The sequence below is a fragment of the Pleurodeles waltl genome, chromosome 1_1 (genome assembly GCF_031143425.1).
Source record: "Pleurodeles waltl isolate 20211129_DDA chromosome 1_1, aPleWal1.hap1.20221129, whole genome shotgun sequence".
Taxonomy (NCBI): Eukaryota; Metazoa; Chordata; class Amphibia; order Caudata; family Salamandridae; genus Pleurodeles; species Pleurodeles waltl.
Window position 1 is genome coordinate 204,233,334 of NC_090436.1, and position 18,549 is coordinate 204,251,882.

Below are 18,549 nucleotides of genomic sequence, written 5' to 3' on the forward strand. Positions count from 1 at the left end.
CTAAGGACATGAAGGTTCCTGCATGTTAAGTTGGTGTTGTTGAAATATTGTCAGAGGTATTATACTTGATTGATCGAGTCAGAACCTAACCCATGTCTCCAGTTCATCTAATGCTGTGTGACACTTACAAACATTGTCAAGACTTTACTAGAGCTGAGGTTTGTGACTGCAAGGTTATAGGTTAAAGGATATAGAATGAAAAAAGCATAGTGCCCTTGGTAACAGTACCTGACCGTCTTCTGCAATTTGAGAAACTGACATAGTTATTTAGGGACTACCCAACACAGTTTGAAGTTCTGTGGTTCTTTTGCAAAATTTAACTAGGCTAATCCCAATGTGTAAAGTTCGAGGCCCTGCAGCACTTAGTGCTAGAATGCTCAGGAATGTATTGGTAGCCAAAGTGCATGTTACCAATAATTCCAGTCAGAAAGCCTGTAATTAGCACAAGGGTATTTAGAATTGGATGCCTTGTAGTATGTTCACTTTGTCTCCATCATTGTCTCCATTACCGTGGTGTGCGGTGTATGCTTATAACCTACATTGTTTATATGCTCAAATGAAGTATTTTGGCATTTTAATATATTATTATAAGCTAATGTTTTAACAAAAACTACGACTACAGCTCAATAGAAAAATGTGTCCAGACTAGCCATTAACATTTATTTTCAGTGTTCCTCCGCCTCAGGATTGCTAAATAATTTTAATACATTTTTTAAATACATTTTTCATAGAATACATAAGGTGCATAATATCTAGGACTGTTATTTGTTTTCTTCATTTGCTTTGTGCAAATGTGCCTCCAGCTTTGATTTTTAGTGTATCGGTGTTCTTATTTCGATTGGATTGGATGCTTCCATTCAATTAACCTAATTGCACTTAACATTCCATCTGCATTTTAAATCTTTATATAAAATTAAAGTATTTTGATTTATTGAAAGGAGGATTTTGTTTTGTGTACTTCGAGCTTATGGCAGAGAGAAGTGCTTTACATTTACTAGCGGTAGGTTTTAATTAGTGTCAATTTTTTGGGGATTCATTTAACTGGATCTGTTTGGTCATATCTTCATTTGATGTAGTCTAAAAGTATTAACAGTTGCAAGCTTATGCATAAATTGACATTCCTGAAGGGTAGTTTAATGTGGAAAAGCAGGAGTTCCTAAGACAAACTGCTGCAGTGGCCACATCGCTTGAATCCCCTTAAATTTTACTCTTCTAAATGGCCACTTTTCATTTTCGTTGGAGCTATGAGAGGGGACCAGTTGATCTACAAAACAATGTGCTGTTCCTGAGGTTTGATTGCAAGCCTCTTTCTATGTGTGCTGCACATGGATCTCGATCCAAATCTACTAATAGTATTAGTGTTTTAATGGTGACCACATTAGACAAGATTACCATAGTAGCCACCCCATGCAAAAGTATCATCAGTGATCCACTCCAGTGCATCAAGCAGGAGTGCCAGTAGTAACGTAGGAAACATTTTATGGATTTGGAATTCTCTACAAGGGAGATATATATATATATATATGTTCGATGGCATGTGTAGCTGCAGATATAAATGGCATCGAAACCGAGACAAGATTTCGACGTTGAGGTAGAGGAAGAAAGAATCTCCATCCAAGAAACGGATTCGGGTGAATCCGACGGTGAACGACCCTCGGCGGTGCAACAAACTGTGAGCAAACCTGTCCCGTCCCAAACCCAGGGTCTCACCAAAAAATACAAGGCCACGGGGACGCCACCGCCTGCAGGCCATGGCTCAACCCACAGAAAAGAAGGTGACCAAACATCGGCACCGAAAAAGGCCAAAGATTTGCCAAAGACTTCCGACTCCGGTCAAGATTCCGGCACCGGAAAAATTCAGTATTGAGTTGTCGAAGCAGGCAAGCCTCGAAAAAGCTTGTCGGGACCGAAAAGGACAATTACATTAGGAATTTCGGTGCCGAAAAAACGGCTTTGGAGCCGAAACGCTCATCATACACTGAAGAGCAAGGGCTTTCTATGCAGCTCAAAGAAAGGCATAGATTTGAGCAAGATCTGGATGTGGAAGAACCTGGCCAAACGCAACAAAGGTTACAAATCCTTAAGGATACAGGGAAGATACAGACCATCCCTCCTCTCTAATCAAAAAGGAAATTAGCCTTTCAAGAAACAGAATTGCAACCAAAAGCCAAAGTGATTAGAAACAAGTCACCACCACCACAGGTCTCACCACAACCATCCCCACTGCATTCACCACACCTGTCACCAGTGGGTACATCAATCATGCAGTCACCCACAGATACTGGGATGACCCAAGATGATGCGGATGCCTGGGATCTGTACAATCCACCTATATCGGACAACAGACCAGAGTGTTATCCAACCAAGCCTTCACCACCAGAGGACAGTACAGCATATACGCAAGTACTAGCCAGGGCAGCTGCGTTCCACAAGGTGACAATGCACGCCGAACCAGTGGAGGATGAATTCCTGTTCAACACTCTGGCATCCACTCACGCATCCTATCAAAGCCTGCCAATGCTACCAGGCATGTTCAGGCACGCACAACAGCTCTTCCAAGAGCCTGTCAAGGGGAGAGCGATCACGCTCAGGGTCGAAAAGAAATATAAACCACCCTGTCAGACCCAGTGTTTATAACGCAACAGCTCCCTCCAGACTCAGTGGTAGTGTGGGCTGCTAGAAAAAGGGCGAACTCACAATCGCCAGGGGATGCCCCACCACCCGATAAAGAGAGTAGTAAGTTCAACGCAGCGGACAAAAGAGTAGCATCACAAGCAGCCAATCAATGGCGAATTGCAAATTCGCAAGCCCTTCTCGCACGCTACGACAGGGCACACTGGGCCGAAATGCAAGACATCATCCAGCATTTGCCCAAGGAACACCAAAAACGTGCACTACAAGTAGTTGAAGAGGGACAGGCCATATCGAACAATCAAATACGGTCTGCATTAGACTCTGCAGATACAGCAGCACGGATTGTCAACACGGCTGTGACGATTCGAAGGCATGCATGGCTGCGAAGTTCTGGTTTTAAACCAGAAATACAACAGGCAGTACTAAACATGCCGTTTAACCAACATCAGTTGTTTGGGCCGAAGGTGGATACCGCGATCGAGAAGATGAAGACACGGCCAAAGCCATGGGCGTGCTCTACTCCCCACAGTACAGAGGCACAGTTAGGAAACCACAGTTTGGGGGTGGGGGTGAGTTTGACAACAAGCATCTGAACCATCCACCTCCCAAACAAAACCCACCTACCAGTCATAATACCAAAGAGGGGGGTTTCGTGGTTCCTATAGAGGAAAATTCCCAAGAGGAAGAGGGAAATTCCAGTCCGCCAAACCAAGCCCTAGCAAACAGTGACTTCAATGTCACACTACCCCAACACTTGTCACCAGTGGGGGGGAGGCTAACCAAATACTACCACAATTGGACACACATTACAACAGGCACGTGGGTCCTATCAATTATCCAACATGGCTATTGCATAGAATTCACAACATTCCCTCCAGATGTTCCTCCTCAACCGCACAGATTGTCTCCACAACACTTAGACCTATTGCATATAGAGGTCCAAGCACTGCTACAAAAACAAGCCATACAGCAAGTACCCTATCAACAGAAAAGAACAGGCGTTTACTCCCTGTATTTCCTTATTCCAAAAAAGGACAAAACATTAAGGCCTATCTTAGATCTCAGAACACTGAATCTCTTCATCAGATCATTTCCACATGGTAACACTTCAGGATGTAGTTCCCTTATTAAAAAGAGGGGAATACATGACAACCCTGGATCTCAAGGATGCGTATTTTTTTACATACCCATCCATCCGTCTCACAGAAAATACCTCAGGTTTGTAATACAAGGCAAACATTATCAATTCACAGTGCTACCGTTCGGAATAACAACAGCCCCCAGAGTATTTACAAAATGCCTAGCAGTAGTAGTAGCTCATATAAGGAGACGGCACATGCACGTATTCCCATATTTGGACGATTGGCTAATAAAAGCCAACACTCAGCGACAATGTCAATCTCACACACAATACGTCATAGATACTCTACACAAACTAGGGTTTTCTATAAATTACCAAAAATCACATTTACAACCATCCCAAATACAACAATACTTGGGAGCAACACTCAACACACAAAGAGCAATTGCCACTCCAAGTCCACAGAGAGTTCAGTCCTTCCAAAATGTAGGATCAAGCATACCACCAAACCAACAATACACGGTTAGGTTTGTGATGAAACTACTAAGCATGATGTCCTCATGCATAGCTATTGTCCCAGACGCAAGACTACACATGCGACCCTTACAACAGTGTCTAACAAAACAATGGACGCAGACACAGGGTCAACTACAAGATCTAGTGTTTATAGACTGCCAAACACACTCTTCGCTTCAATGGTGGAACCATATAAATTTAAACAAAGGGCGGCCTTTTCAAGACCCAGTGCCTCACGTCATTATCACAACAGATGCTTCCATGGTTGGGTGGGGAGCACACCTCAACAATCACAGCATACAAGGTCAATGGGACAATCAACAAAAACTACTTCACATAAATCACTTGGAACTGCTAGCAGTATTTCTAGCATTAAAAGCATTTCAGCCACTTCTAGCCCACAAACACATTCTTGTCACGACAGACAATATGACAACAATGTATTATCGAAACAAACGGGGGGGCACTCGTGACAGCTGTGTCTCTTAGCACAGAAAATTTGGCATTGGGCAATTCACAACAATATTCGCTTGATAGCACAATACATACCAGGCATTCAAAATCAGTTAGCCGACAATCCCAGTCGAGATCAACAGCAAACTCAGGAATGGGAAATACATCCCCAGATTCTACAGGATCACTTTGATCGCTGGGGGACACCAAACATAGATCTATTTGCAACAAAAGAAAACGCAAAATGCCAACACTTCGCGTCCAGGTACCCACACCCTCAGTCCAAGGGCAATGCTCTATGGATCCTTGAACACAAGAAAAGGAACTGAGCTACACCTAATATTCACTGTTGTTTACCATGTAAAACAACCAAACAATCAAGATAAGTGCAATACAAAAATGATATTTATTTCATATGTATGTACAACAACACACCAATAATGATCCAAGAAAGATATATACATATCTACATGTTCAAAGGGAAAGACACACACACTTATATAATTAGTAAATGGACAAAGACAAGGAGTTATACAAGACAACACACAGAAAATGATAGAAACATAACATAAAAAGAAGAAAACAAGAAGTCCAAACTATACAGAATACAATAAAATACAAATTGAATATATACTTTCTCTATGGCACTACTATAAAGCCTTAATAACATTCACAGTTATAACATATTGTAACTTAGAACAAGATCACGTCTCCACTTAATTCATAAGAGAAAATTACTTGGACCCTAGAATTTCATATTTCATTCTAACAATTGTAGGAACTAAGCCTACGCGCGTTTCGGCGGTAAAAACTCCGATTTGTAGAACCGCCTTCATCAGGGCAATTCCTTTTTAATATTCGATGACTGATATCGCAGATTTTTTTAAATTCTCGTCTTTCCCATCTGAATCAAATCCGATGACAATGTTGGTGCGTTCTCTTAGAAAGAGAACACAAAAAACGTGATTCTCTCGCTTCAGCTTCTGATCACACAGGGCTCCTTATAACGGCATACAGCCAGATTCAGCTCGGGCGCTTTCGGGCCACATTCGCCATGGAGAAGTCGGTGTATCAGAAGATGGAAGAGTGATGGAAGCTGTAAATGTACTTTTTCCACCTAGAAATCCGGTTATTTTGAAGACCATTATGAGATGGATTCGTGAATCTGGCTGTATGCCGTTATAAGGAGCCCTGTGTGATCAGAAGCTGAAGCGAGAGAATCACGTTTTTTGTGTTCTCTTTCTAAGAGAACGCACCAACATTGTCATCGGATTTGATTCAGATGGGAAAGACGAGAATTTAAAAAAATCTGCGATATCAGTCATTGAATATTAAAAAGGAATTGCCCTGATGAAGGCGGTTCTACAAATCGGAGTTTTTACCGCCGAAACATGAAATTCTAGGGTCCAAGTAATTTTCTCTTATGAATTAAGTGGAGACGTGATCTTGTTCTAAGTTACAATATGTTATAACTGTGAATGTTATTAAGGCTTTATAGTAGTGCCATAGAGAAAGTATATATTCAATTTGTATTTTATTGTATTCTGTATAGCTTGGACTTCTTGTTTTCTTCTTTTTAGGTTATGTTTCTATCATTTTCTGTGTGTTGTCTTGTATAACTCCTTGTCTTTGTCCATTTACTAATTATATAAGTGTGTGTGTCTTTCCCTTTGAACATGTAGATATGTATATATCTTTCTTGGATCATTATTGGTGTGTTGTTGTACATACATATGAAATAAATATCATTTTTGTATTGCACTTATCTTGATTGTTTGGTTGTTTTACATGGTAAACAACAGTGAATATTAGGTGTAGCTCAGTTCCTTTTCTTGTGTTCAAGTATTTCCCTGGTTGGGCTACGCATTATACCAGGGACCCTCGATAGTCTTTTCTCAATGCTCTATGGATCAGCTGGTCAGGGATATTTTCTTACGCTTTTCCCCCTCTCCCGCTCATTCCTTATCTGGTCAACAAAGTGAGTCAAAACAAACTCAAACTAATACTTTTAGCACCAACGTGGGCTCGCCAACTGTGGTACACCACACTGTTGGACCTATCTGTGGTACCCCACATCAAACAGACCAGATCTGTTAACACAATACAACACAAACAACAGATCAGAGACCCGAATCCAGTGTCGCTCAACCTAGCAATCTGGCTCCTGAAGTCTTAGAATTTGGTTATCTAAACCTTTCTTAAAGAATGTATGGAGGTCATTAAACAAGCAAGAAAACCCACAACCAGACATTGTTATGCTAACAAATGGAAACATTTGTTTGTTACTGCCAGGCTAAACAGATTACGCCACTAGACGCCTCCACACAAAATGTTGTAAGTTACTTACTACACCTCCAAAAGTCCAATCTAGCCTTCTCTTCCATTAAGATACATCTCACTGCAATATCTGCCTATCTGCAAATTAAACATACAAAATCGCTTTTTTGAATCCCAGTTATTAAAGCCTTTATGGAAGGACTAAAAAGAATCATACCCCCAAAAACACCACCAGTGCCGTCGTGGAATCTTAATATTGTGTTAACACGACTCATGGGCCCACCATTTGAACCCATGCATTCTTGTCAAATCCAATTTTTAACTTGGAAAGTAGCCTTTCTAATAGCCATCACTTCACTTAGAAGAGTTAGTGAAATACAGGCATTTACTATTCAAGAACCCTTCATACAAATACATAAAAATAAGGTGGTTCTTCGCACAAATCCACAATTCTTACCAAAAGTCATCCCACCGTTTCATCTAAATCAAACGGTAGAGCTCCCAGTCTTCTTCCCACAGCCAGACTCAGTAGCAGAAAGGGCATTACATATGTTAGACATAAAAGAGCGCTAATTTATGACATTGACAGAACAAAACAATTTCGGAAAACAAAACAATTGTTCGTAGCTTTCCAAAAACCACTTGCAGGTAATCCCATATCCAAACAGGGCATTGCCAGATGGATTGTCAAATGCATACAAACCTGTTACCTAAAAGCAAAAAGAGAATTACCCATTAATCCAAGGGCACACTCCACTAGAAAGAAAGGCGCCACAATGGCTTTTCTTGGTAATATACCAATGACAGAAATTTTTAAGGCAGCCACTTGGTCTACGCTTCATACATTTGCTAAGCATTACTGTGTAGATGTGTTAGCAGCACAACAAGCCACAGTAGGACAGGCTGTACTAAGAACATTATTTCAGACAACTTCAACTCCTACAGGCTAACCACCGCTTTTGGGGAGATTACTGCTTTGTAGTCTGTGCACAGCATGTGTATCTGCAGCTACACATGCCATCGAACGGAAAATGTCACTTACCCAGTGTACATCTGTTCGTGGCATGTTGCGCTGCAGATTCACATGCGCCCTCCTACCTCCCCGGGAGTCATTTTAGTTGCATTGAAAGTGTATATATGTAAACAATTTTAACTTTAAGACTATATGTACATACACATTTACTCCATTGCATGGGCACCTCTAGTATCCTTACTTTAACAACTCCTACCTCACCCTCTGCGGAAAAAACAATCTAAGATGGAGTCGACGCCCATACGCAATGGAACCGAAAGGGAGGAGTCACTCAGTCCCGTAACTCGAAAAGACTTCTTCTAAGAAAAACAACTTGTAACACTCCGAGCCCAACACTAGATGGCAGGAACAGTGCACAGCATGTGAATCTGCAGCGCAGCATGCCACGAACAGATGTAAGTGACATTTTCCATATATATATATATCTTTTTCCGGAGATAAAATGAGAAATGTATCTTTGTCACCCCCTTACCTTTTAACCCTGCACAAATCTGCACTAAACAGTTTTGCTAGAAATGAGTGAAATTGCAACAAATAGTACCAATGTTATTGGCAACCAATTTTTTTTTTTAATTTTCAGTGGAAAGTGTGACTGAACTATACAGGGTGCAATGCTCCTGTTACAAAAGTCATAATATGAGCAATAAGCCTCCCCAATGCAGCATAATTCATCACTCAAATGTCAGCTTTAAATATATCTTGAAAATTCAACCATTTTCCACCAAACATCAGCATTTGAGTTTTAAAATTCGACATTTTCATCTTAAATATACACCTTTTAAGTATGGTATACATACATTACTTCAACCAAGCTAAAGCTTTTAATTTAGTTATCTGTCCTTCACACAGGACAGCTTCTTACAAGAAGCTCACAAGCTACTCGTTGGAGGCCTATCAAGAGTATACATGGTTGTATGTGCTTTGTTAAGGAATGTGAATAGATAGTAACTTCACAGTTTGCAGAAAATGAGGAAGTCACTAGAGATATGACATTGTTTGTACTGTTACGCCTGTAAGAAATTATACAGGCAGATATTAAATGTACTTAAGACAGTTGTTTATTTGCACTTCTCAGGTAAAACAATATTTTATTTTTAGAAATAGATTGTTTTTGTTACTTTCATTCCCGTTGACTTCTTAGATTATTTTAACTCAGCGACCGTCTGAAAGGCATCCACCTTTAATCAGCGTGGCAAATTTCCTTCTGTATACAACAGCAGACAAATTACTATTTTATGTGTTTTGTAAGCGATACGATGTTTTGATACATTTATATATTAGGTGGCTTCTAGATTTCGTGGTTGTATTTATTACCAGACATGTTTCAGATACGTCACTTTGTAACTTGTCGAGGTTTGACTCCCTGAAAGCATTTACAGAAGGTAGTAACAAAGCCATCTTGAGCAGGACCTTTATTTCCTGCAAATGACTTGAGGTTTTAATTTGACTTGTTCTAGAAGTGCAGCTCCTGTCTCTGTTAACCCCAAACTGAGGGAGGTGGAGGTCCTTGAGATATGATTGTGTGGTTCAGCCAAGGTGCAAATTTACAAATAGGTCTGTGGAAAAATCATGTATACTCTTTTTTTTATTTTTTTGCTGTGCATGTGGTGATTTCAGTAAGGCTCTGTTATTGTGCCATGATTATTATATGCTTTAGCAGATTTTTTTTTTACCTTTATTATTTCTTGTATAACATGCTTTTCCCTTTGATACAGAATTAAGCTGACCTCTCTGATCATATATCTCCTTAAGGCTTTTCAAGAGACTATTTGTTCATCCCCTAGGTTGGAGGTCATACTAGTTTCTCTTTTATCTTTTGCTCACTAGATTAAGTTGAAGCCCATATCCCTTATTCATGTGTCTGATTGTAGCACCTTCAGGGTTTTGGTTCATGCTTATGTTTGTATGACCCTTCTAAGATTGCTGTTGCAGCTGGGATATAGTAGAATTAGTCCTACAGTTAATGCACTATGCCACAGTATGGCAGACAGAGCAGTATGGTCCGAAGCTCAGACATTAGCCTTTGAATCTATCCATAGCAAACTTCCCATGAGTGATTCTCTACATGCATTCCATTCCCAGTGCTCCAGTCACCTGTAGTCGAACCTCTCCCCGGGGCAGTCAGCTTAGTGCACATTCAGTTAGTAAAGCGCCTGTGACGGCCACTGGACATTTCTCTCATCTTATCTTTCTCTGTCAGTTGCCATTGTCAGCCAAGTGAGTCTCAGACTGCAATCTGTTTCCTGTCCATTTACGCTTATTCTTTGAGTGATATCTTAAATTGGCTACATTATGCTGATTAGTCTTTTCACTGTCTTGTGGTGAAGGGGGGATTCAGCAAGCTCAACAAGTTTACGATGATTTTGCAGTCTGATTCTGTCTAATTCCAGGGTAGCTAGCTGGCACAATGTGCCTTTTTACGGTCCGTCTTGACAGTGCAGCTGTTGCCACACAATTATGTAAGCATCCCTAGAGAGGGACTTAGGCGCCATCCACATGTTGGGATCCAGGAGTACATGTTTTGATTAGGCAGAAGTTGTGTTCTTCCACAAAAAAAGCACTTACTGTAAGGAAATGCCTCCTTGGCATGGTTGCCCCCTGACTTTTTGCCTTTGCTGATGCTATGTTTACAATTGAAAGTGTGCTGAGGCCTGCTAACCAGGCCCCAGCACCAGTGTTCTTTCCCTAACCTGTACTTTTGTATCCACAATTGGCAGACCCTGGCATCCAGATAAGTCCCTTGTAACTGGTACTTCTAGTACCAAGGGCCCTGATGCCAAGGAAGGTCTCTAAGGGCTGCAGCATGTCTTATGCCACCCTGGAGACCTCTCACTCAGCACAGACACACTGCTTGCCAGCTTGTGTGTGCTAGTGAGGACAAAACGAGTAAGTCGACATGGCACTCCCCTCAGGGTGCCATGCCAGCCTCTCACTGCCTATGCAGTATAGGTAAGACACCCCTCTAGCAGGCCTTACAGCCCTAAGGCAGGGTGCACTATACCATAGGTGAGGGTACCAGTGCATGAGCATGGTACCCCTACAGTGTCTAAACAAAACCTTAGACATTGTAAGTGCAGGGTAGCCATAAGAGTATATGGTCTGGGAGTCTGTCAAACACGAACTCCACAGCACCATAATGGCTACACTGAAAACTGGGAAGTTTGGTATCAAACTTCTCAGCACAATAAATGCACACTGATGCCAGTGTACATTTTATTGTAAAATACACCACAGAGGGCACCTTAGAGGTGCCCCCTGAAACTTAACCGACTATCTGTGTAGGCTGACTAGTTTTAGCAGCCTGCCACAAACCGAGACATGTTGCTGGCCCCATGGGGAGAGTGCCTTTGTCACTCTGAGGCCAGTAACAAAGCCTGCACTGGGTGGAGATGCTAACACCTCCCCCAGGCAGGAATTGTCACACCTGGCGGTGAGCCTCAAAGGCTCACCTCCTTTGTGCCAACCCAGCAGGACACTCCAGCTAGTGGAGTTGCCCGCCCCCTCCGGCCAGGCCCCACTTTTGGCGGCAAGGCCGGAGAAGATAATGAGAAAAACAAGGAGGAGTCACTGGCCAGTCAGGACAGCCCCTAAGGTGTCCTGAGCTGAAGTGACTCTAACTTTTAGAAATCCTCCATCTTGCAGATGGAGGATTCCCCCAATAGGGTTAGGATTGTGACCCCCTCCCCTTGGGAGGAGGCACAAAGAGGGTGTACCCACCCTCAGGGCTAGTAGCCATTGGCTACTAACCCCCCAGACCTAAACACGCCCTTAAATTTAGTATTTAAGGGCTACCCTGAACCCTAGAAAAGGAGATTCCTGCAACTACAAGAAGAAGGACTGCCCAGCTGAAAACCCCTGCAGCGGAAGACCAGAAGACGACAACTGCCTTGGCTCCAGAAACTCACCAGCCTGTCTCCTGCCTTCCAAAGATCCTGCTCCAGCGACGCCTTCCAAAGGGACCAGCGACCTCGACATCCTCTGAGGACTGCCCCTGCTTCGAAAAGACAAGAAACTCCCGAGGACAGCGGACCTGCTCCAAGAAAAGCTGCAACTTTGTTTCCAGCAACTTTAAAGACCCCTGCAAGCTCCCCGCAAGAAGCGTGAGACTTGCAACACTGCACCCGGCGACCCCGACTCGGCTGGTGGCGATCCAACACCTCAGGAGGGACCCCAGGACTACTCTGATACTGTGAGTACCAAAACCTGTCCCCCCTGAGCCCCCACAGCGCCGCCTGCAGAGGGAATCCCGAGGCTTCCCCTGACCGCGACTCTTTGAACCTAAAGTCCCGACGCCTGGGAAAGACCCTGCACCCGCAGCCCCCAGGACCTGAAGGACCGGACTTTCACTGGAGAAGTGACCCCCAGGAGTCCCTCTCCCTTGCCCAAGTGGAGGTTTCCCCGAGGAACCCCCCCCTTGCCTGCCTGCAGCGCTGAAGAGATCCCGAGATCTCTCATAGACTAACATTGCGAACCCGACGCTTGTTTCTACACTGCACCCGGCCGCCCCCGCGCCGCTGAGGGTGAAATTTCTGTGTGGGCTTGTGTCCCCCCCGGTGCCCTACAAAACCCCCCTGGTCTGCCCTCCGAAGACGCGGGTACTTACCTGCAAGCAGACCGGAACCGGGGCACCCCCTTCTCTCCATTCTAGCCTATGCGTTTTGGGCACCACTTTGAACTCTGCACCTGACCGGCCCTGAGCAGCTGGTGTGGTGACTTTGGGGTTGCTCTGAACCCCCAACGGTGGGCTACCTTGGACCAAGAACTAAGCCCTGTAAGTGTCTTACTTACCTGGTTAACCTAACAAATACTTACCTCCCCTAGGAACTGTGAAAATTGCACTGTGTCCACTTTTAAAACAGCTATTTGTGAATAACTTGAAAAGTATACATGCAATTTTGATGATTTGAAGTTCCTAAAGTACTTACATGCAATACCTTTCGAATGAGATATTACATGTAGAATTTGAACCTGTGGTTCTTAAAATAAACTAAGAAAAGATATTTTTCTATACAAAAACCTATTGGCTGGATTTGTCTCTGAGTGTGTGTACCTCATTTATTGTCTATGTGTATGTACAACAAATGCTTAACACTACTCCTTGGATAAGCCTACTGCTCGACCACACTACCACAAAATAGAGCATTAGTATTATCTATTTTTACCACTATTTTACCTCTAAGGGGAACCCTTGGACTCTGTGCATGCTATTCCTTACTTTGAAATAGCACATACAGAGCCAACTTCCTACATTGGTGGATCAGCGGTGGGATACAAGACTTTGCATTTGCTGGACTACTCAGCCAATACCTGATCACACGACAAATTCCAAAATTGTCATTAGAAATTCATTTTTGCAATTTGAAATTTTTCTAAATTCTTAAAAGTCCTGCTAGGGCCTTGTGTGTTAAGTCCCTGTTTAGCATTGTCTTTTAGAGTTTAAAAGTTTGAAATTAGATTCTAGAAACAGTTTTAGATTCTTTAAAAAGTCTTCCAACTTTTAGCAAAATAATGTCTGATACAGAGATGAATGTGGTGGAACTCGACACCACACCTTACCTCCATCTTAAGATGAGGGAGCTAAGGTCTCTCTGTAATATCAAAAAAATAACCATTGGCTCCAGACCTACCAAAATTCAGCTCCAGGAGCTGTTGGCAGAGTTTGAAAAAGCCAACCCCTCTGATGATGACATCACAGAGGAAGAAATTAGTGACTTGGAGGCCAATGTCCCTCCTCCAGTCCTAAATAGGGAGAACAGGACCCCTCAAGTCCTGTCTCCAACTGTGTTAGTCAGAAATGGTGAGTCCCTCACAGGAGGGTCCCACATTTCTGAAATCACTGAGGATGCTCTCAGTGAAGATGACCTCCTGTTAGCCAGGATGGCCAAAAGATTGGCTTTAGAGAGACAGCTCCTAGCCATAGAAAGGGAAAGACAAGAGATGGGCCTAGGACCCATCAATGGTGGCAGCAACATAAATAGGGTCAGAGATTCTCCTGACATGTTGAAAATCCCTAAAGGGATTGTAACTAAATATGAAGATGGTGATGACATCACCAAATGGTTCACAGCTTTTGAGAGGGCTTGTGTAACCAGAAAAGTGAACAGGTCTCACTGGGGTGCTCTCCTTTGGGAAATGTTCACTGGAAAGTGTAGGGATAGACTCCTCACACTCTCTGGAAAAGATGCAGAATCTTATGACCTCATGAAGGGTACCCTGATTGAGGGCTTTGGATTCTCCACTGAGGAGTACAGGATTAGGTTCAGGGGGGCTCAAAAATCCTCGAGCCAGACCTGGGTTGACTTTGTTGACTACTCAGTGAAAACACTAGATGGTTGGATTCAAGGCAGTGGTGTAAGTAATTATGATGGGCTGTACAATTTATTTGTGAAAGAACACCTGTTAAGTAATTGTTTCAATGATAAACTGCATCAGCATCTGGTAGACCTAGGACCAATTTCTCCCCAAGAATTGGGAAAGAAGGCGGACCATTGGGTCAAGACAAGGGTGTCCAAGACTTCAACAGGGGGTGACCAAAAGAAAGGGGTCACAAAGACTCCCCAGGGGAAGGGTGATGAGACAACCAAAACTAAAAATAGTAAAGAGTCTTCTACAGGCCCCCAAAAACCTGCACAGGAGGGTGGGCCCAGAGCCTCTTCACAAAACAATGGGTACAAGGGTAAAAACTTTGATCCCAAAAAGGCCTGGTGTCATAGCTGTAAACAGCATGGACACCAAACTGGAGACAAGGCCTGTCCCAAGAAAGGTTCCACTCCAAACTCCCATCCAGGTAACACTGGTATGGCTAGTCTCCAAGTGGGATCAACAGTGTGCCCAGAGCAAATCAGGGTCCACACTGAAGCTACTCTAGTTTCTGAGGGTGGGGTGGATTTAGCCACACTAGCTGTCTGGCCGCCTAACATGCAAAAATACAGACAGCAACTCTTAATTAATGGGACTAGAATAGAGGGCCTGAGGGATACAGGTGCCAGTGTCACCATGGTGACAGAGAAACTGGTTTCCCCTGGCCAATACCTGACTGGAAAAACTTACACAGTCACCAACGCTGACAATCAGAGAAAAGTACATCCCATGGCAATGGTTACTTTAGAATGGGGAGGGGTCAATGGCCTGAAACAGGTGGTGGTCTCCTCAAATATCCCAGTGGACTGTCTGCTTGGAAATGACCTGGAGTCCTCAGCATGGGCTGAGGTAGAACTAAAAACCCATGCAGCAATGCTGGGTATCCCTGAACTGGTGTGTGTGAAAACAAGAGCACAGTGCAAGGCACAGGGTGAAAAAGTAGAGCTGGAGTCTGGAAAAATGGCCCAGCCTACCAAGAGAACAGGAAAGTCAGTTGGGAAACCAACTGCAACACAGCAAAAGAAAGGGAACCTCTCTTCTCAGGAAGAAGTTCTGCCCTCTGAGGGAACTGAGCCTTTGGAGCTGGAACCTTATCAGGTTGAGCTCTTAGGCCCAGGGGGACCCTCAAGGGCGGAGCTGTGTAAGGGACAAGAAACCTGTCCCTCTCTTGAAGGCCTTAGGCAGCAAGCTGCTGAAGAGTCCAAAGGCAAGAAAAATGGAACACATAGGGTCTATTGGGAAGATGGACTCCTGTACACTGAGGCCAGAGACCCCAAACCTGGTGCCACTAGGAGAGTGGTAGTGCCTCAGCTGTTCAGGAAGTTCATCCTAACATTGGCCCATGACATTCCCCTTGCTGGACATTTGGGACAAACCAAGACGTGGGAGAGGTTAGTCAACCACTTCTACTGGCCCAATATGTCCAACATGGTTAAGGAGTTTTGCCTCTCCTGCCCCACCTGTCAAGCCAGTGGTAAGACAGGTGGGCATCCAAAGGCCCCCCTCATTCCACTTCCAGTGGTGGGGGTTCCCTTTGAAAGAGTGGGTGTGGACATAGTTGGTCCACTAGAACCTCCCACAGCCTCAGGAAATATGTATACCCTGGTAGTAGTGGATCATGCTACCAGGTATCCTGAAGCTATTCCCCTTAGGTCGACTACTGCCCCTGCAGTAGCCAAGGCCCTCATTGGTATCTTTACCAGAGTGGGTTTCCCTAAGGAGGTGGTGTCTGACAGAGGTACCAACTTCATGTCAGCATACCTAAAGCACATGTGGAATGAGTGTGGAGTGACTTATAAATTCACTACACCATACCATCCACAAACTAATGGCTTGGTTGAGAGGTTCAACAAGACATTAAAAGGCATGATCATGGGGCTCCCAGAAAAACTCAAAAGGAGATGGGATGTCCTCTTGCCATGTCTGCTTTTCGCTTACAGAGAGGTGCCACAGAAGGGAGTAGGATTCTCACCCTTTGAACTTCTGTTTGGTCATCCTGTAAGGGGACCACTTGCCCTTGTTAAAGAAGGCTGGGAGAGACCTCTCCATGAGCCTAAACAGGACATAGTGGACTATGTACTTGGCCTTCGCTCTAGAATGGCAGAGTACATGGAAAAGGCAACCAAAAACCTTGAGGCCAGCCAACAGCTCCAGAAGTTTTGGTATGACCAAAAGGCTGCACTGGTTGAGTTCCAACCAGGGCAGAAAGTCTGGGTTCTGGAGCCTGTGGCTCCCAGGGCACTCCAGGACAAATGGAGTGGCCCTTACCCAGTGCTAGAGAGGAAGAGTCAGGTCACCTACCTGGTGGACCTGGGCACAAGCAGGAGCCCCAAGAGGGTGATCCATGTAAACCGCCTTAAACTCTTCCATGACAGGGCTGATGTGAATCTGTTGATGGTAACAGATGAGGATCAGGAGGCAGAGAGTGAACCTCTCCCTGATCTTCTGTCATCAGACCCAAAAGATGGCACAGTAGATGGAGTGATCTACTCAGACACCCTCTCTGGCCAACAGCAAGCTGATTGTAGGAGAGTCCTACAACAGTTTCCTGAACTCTTCTCCTTAACCCCTGGTCAGACACACCTGTGTACCCATGATGTGGACACAGGAGACAGCATGCCTGTCAAGAACAAAATCTTTAGACAATCTGACCATGTTAAGGAAAGCATCAAGGTGGAAGTCCACAAGATGCTGGAATTGGGAGTAATTGAGCGCTCTGACAGCCCCTGGGCTAGCCCAGTGGTCTTAGTCCCCAAACCTCACACCAAAGATGGAAAGAAAGAGATGAGGTTTTGTGTGGACTACAGAGGGCTCAATTCTGTCACCAAGACAGATGCTCATCCAATTCCAAGAGCTGATGAGCTCATAGACAAATTAGGTGCTGCCAAATTCTTAAGTACCTTTGACTTGACCGCAGGGTACTGGCAAATAAAAATGGCACCTGGAGCAAAAGAGAAAACAGCATTCTCCACACCTGATGGGCATTATCAGTTTACTGTTATGCCCTTTGGTTTAAAGAATGCCCCTGCCACCTTCCAAAGGTTGGTGAATCAAGTCCTTGCTGGCTTGGAGTCCTTTAGCACAGCTTATCTTGATGATATTGCTGTCTTTAGCTCCACCTGGCAGGATCACCTGGTCCACCTGAAGAAGGTTTTGAAGGCTCTGCAATCTGCAGGCCTCTCTATCAAGGCATCCAAATGCCAGATAGGGCAGGGAACTGTGGTTTACTTGGGACACCTTGTAGGTGGAGGCCAAGTTCAGCCACTCTAACCCAAGATCCAGACTATTCTGGACTGGGTAGCTCCAAAAACCCAGACTCAAGTCAGGGCATTCCTTGGCTTGACTGGGTACTACAGGAGGTTTGTGAAGGGATATGGATCCATTGTGACAGCCCTCACTGAACTCACCTCCAAGAAAATGCCCAAGAAAGTGAACTGGACTGTGGAATGCCAACAGGCCTTTGACACCCTGAAACAAGCAATGTGCTCAGCACCAGTTCTAAAAGCTCCAGATTATTCTAAGCAGTTCATTGTGCAGACTGATGCCTCTGAACATGGGATAGGGGCAGTTTTGTCCCAAACAAATGATGATGGCCCTGACCAGCCTGTTGCTTTCATTAGCAGGAGGTTACTCCCCAGGGAGCAGCGTTGGAGTGCCATTGAGAGGGAGGCCTTTGCTGTGGTTTGGTCCCTGAAGAAGCTGAGACCATACCTCTTTGGGACTCACTTCCTAGTTCAAACTGACCACAGACCTCTCAAATGGCTGATGCAAATGAAAGGTGAAAATCCTAAACTGTTGAGGTGGTCCATCTCCCTACAGGGAATGGACTTTATAGTGGAACACAGACCTGGGACTGCCCATGCCAATGCAGATGGCCTTTCCAGGTTCTTCCACTTAGAAAATGAAGACTCTCTTGGGAAAGGTTAGTCTCATCCTCTTTCGTTTGGGGGGGGGGTTGTGTAAGGAAATGCCTCCTTGGCATGGTTGCCCCCTGACTTTTTGCCTTTGCTGATGCTATGTTTACAATTGAAAGTGTGCTGAGGCCTGCTAACCAGGCCCCAGCACCAGTGTTCTTTCCCTAACCTGTACTTTTGTATCCACAATTGGCAGACCCTGGCATCCAGATAAGTCCCTTGTAACTGGTACTTCTAGTACCAAGGGCCCTGATGCCAAGGAAGGTCTCTAAGGGCTGCAG

At 44.3% G+C, this 18,549-nt stretch overlaps 1 protein-coding gene across 2 annotated transcripts in view; it reads left to right on the forward strand.

Annotated features, from left to right (window-relative positions):
* The window catches only part of DNAJC21 (DnaJ heat shock protein family (Hsp40) member C21), a 191,935-nt gene that overhangs the window by 30,702 nt on the left and 142,684 nt on the right, over nucleotides 1–18,549 (forward strand). The window lies entirely within an intron of this gene.